Raw genomic sequence first — 3,106 nt, forward strand, 5'->3', positions numbered from 1 at the left:
TCTGTGAAAATTGGTTCTCACTTACATTAAGAAGCAAATTGGTTCAGAGAATGATGTGGTTCGTTTGATTTTACATGATAGGTTTATTTATAAAGAATTACTTGAACACTGAATTCGTTACCTCATAAACATTCATTGCCTATTTTACCAATGAAACGCGAAAACATGTTGCAGCTTAGACGATTTTCATCGTAATGGCGTGAATTGTTCCCCACATAGATGAGGAGTTCGATTAAAGCCATTTTCTATTAGCTAAGGTTGTCAATTCAGTGTTCAAGTTGGTAGATACATCGCATTGAAATTAATATGTTAGTTAGAGGTTTGTTAAAGCAATATGATCAAATATGTTAAACAAGTCAAATCACAATTTAATAGAGTAATTAATATTCTTTAATTTTATTCGCGCGCATCGCTGGCAGTACAAAACTAATATAATATAAAGGCTAAAGGTAAACGTAAACGAGGTGATGTGGAGCATATACTCTATGGCGCTCTCATTAGGTATTTATCTTTTTTCTCCTTTTTTTTTTTGGCATTTTCCTCATTTTTTTGTATTTTTAGGGATTAATTTCTACTACTAATTAATGTATTATCAATAACAGCCCAATTAAATGTAAAAATCAAATGGAATCAATTAATTCTGAACCTGCCAGACCACGTAGCGACCCCAATTAACACCAAACCAGCCCACTAACATCCCCTTAATGCTAAATTAAGTTTGTTTGTAATAAAATCCAATTAAAATACACTCAGTACTCATTTTTATAAGTACTCAAATATACGTTCCTTTTCATTTCATCTTATGTTACTAATTCAATCAATCATCAATATATATTACATAGAAAAGGTGATGTGGCACTTCTCTTTGGCCTCCAATAGTATTTATCTTTTTTTCTCAATTTTTTGACATTTTTCCTATTTTTCTTCACCTATGTGCTATTAAAAAATATTGAAAAGTCTCTTCTTAAAATAATTGCTCAATATTAACTACCATTTGATTTTGTTTTCCTATCTTTAACAACCTTTAAGACCACCATTATCATTTCAGTTAAAAAGAATATGGCACCGAAGAATCCCTTCAAACAATCCTTTTTATAGAGGAACTCTAAACGTGAGTTTTTGCAGCCATAGTTCGAAGGAAAAGAAGAAATCTAAAGTTGTAAGTTTTCAAAGTTTTTGTTTTGTGTAGTTCACTCTATGTTTTTTGCCTTTTATTTTTTACCCTTTTTGTTTCTTGAGTTTAAACTGATTTTGGAATGACTTGAATTGTACTGAATATTAATTGAGTTTCTGATTTAGTCTCTGCAGTGGAGGCAGAATATTTTGTGACATCTCTCATTCATGAACGTATGATCATTCATTCTTTCTATGCCGTAATACCATTTTGCTTAATATATTATACTGTAGCATCGTTCTTTAATGGAGTATATAAAGATGCAACTTTCACAAAAATAAATTGGTCTCTGAGATGAACAATTCCATATAAGGTGCAGTGCTAGCTAAGAATCTATATAGAAAAAGTCGTGCAAGAAGTTTGCAGAAGTTGAGCTTGAATTACATGGTTAATGAGTTGCATATGTATTTCTCTTTGGTGTCGAGTGATGGCTAATTTTCCTCTGTTTTTTTTGTTCGTCAACTTTTTGTGACATCCATTTTAATTAAGTTTTTGTTGAAATATCTGATATAAGCAATTAAGTTTTATTGAATTATCATGAGAATTAGGAGAAGATTAATGAAATCTTGATAAACAAGCTTATCATGTCAGACAAGTTTTTGCCTTCTTTTTGGTTTTGTGGTGGCGAGGGAATTTTTAATCATATTTATAAGCAAAATATAAGCAAATTTAAGATATTTTATACGATCAATTTTGGAATATTTTGTCAGTGCACTAAGAGCATAGAAATTCATTAATCTTCTACTTTAATAACAATAACAAACTCAGTGTAATCTCACAAGTGGGCTACGAGGAGGGTAAAGTGTAAGCAAACTTTAACCCCACCATGAAAGGTAGAGAGTTTGTTTAAGATGGACTATATACTATTAATATGATATAATTATGGTGGATAACTGAGATTACACCTCTTATTGATCACCAATGACATTAATTTTTTTTGATATTCAATTATTAGATATTTTTTATGACTCATTTGCAACCCCATGGATCCATCTACCCCACAAGTTCAATTCTGCCTTTCCAATTCTCAATTTCAGTTTCAACACTGAATTGAATGTAATAAACGAGTACTAAATTAAGGCAAAGAAGGAGTATTAAATTAAGGAATGAAGATTCTGCCTCTCTTCACCGATAAAAATAACAGATAATGGAAGATTAACGTTTTTCATTCCATTTCTCAACTTCAATTATGAGAATTGTATTGAATGCAATAAAGAAGAGTTAAAGAACTTTCTCTCATATTTTTCATTTGAAATTATTGATAGAGATTTTTGTCGTGATCAGGCTAAACTACAAAAAGGACTTCGTCATCTGAGGAGGATTGAGAAAAACATGTAATTGATTAACAATGACTTTAAGTCTTTAATAAAGATGAAATGATGGTGCGGTCAGGAAATGGGCCGAAGAGATTGCAGTGGAGGCAGAAGCAGTGGCAATGCAGTAAGATTAGATTCTGCACAAATATTTGGGTTCGCACTTGGAATTGTTACATGTAATAATAGAAACACCAAAATTAATTGAATTCTCGAAAACTTATCTTTTTTTTTTTTAATGCTATGATAATATACACTGTTTCTCTTCCTGCTAAAATTTGGGCAATGATGGCTCAATTTTTTGTGGAGTTAGGGTGAGAGAGAAGAGAAAAGGGAGTAAGAAAAACAAGGTAATAAAAGAAAAAAAGCAAAATAAAGAAAAAGAAAAAAAATCTGCTACTAACAATAATCAGTATAGTCAATATAAAAAATGAAATATATTTATTTTTCATAGTTCCCGACAACATTAATTAGAAGAAACAAACTTTTGAGAAACAGATTAAGTCAAATCAGGCATTTAGATATACCAAATTTCAATCTTCTAACTGTGACATACAAGTCTCCGACCACGGATGATTTTTTTTGTAAGTACTACAGTTTTAGGCAATCATTACGGCTT

At 30.8% G+C, this 3,106-nt stretch overlaps 1 long non-coding RNA gene across 1 annotated transcript; it reads left to right on the forward strand.

The window, feature by feature from the left end:
- The first annotated feature begins 543 nt into the window (after positions 1–543).
- LOC132050931 (uncharacterized) lies at positions 544–2,806 on the forward strand. The gene is made up of 3 exons (XR_009413529.1): positions 544–1,159; positions 1,300–1,347; positions 2,459–2,806. It is a non-coding gene; the product is annotated as an uncharacterized LOC132050931 (long non-coding RNA).
- The last annotated feature ends 300 nt before the right edge of the window (positions 2,807–3,106 follow it).

The sequence above is a fragment of the Lycium ferocissimum genome, chromosome 3 (assembly GCF_029784015.1).
Source record: "Lycium ferocissimum isolate CSIRO_LF1 chromosome 3, AGI_CSIRO_Lferr_CH_V1, whole genome shotgun sequence".
NCBI classification, from domain to species: Eukaryota; Viridiplantae; Streptophyta; class Magnoliopsida; order Solanales; family Solanaceae; genus Lycium; species Lycium ferocissimum.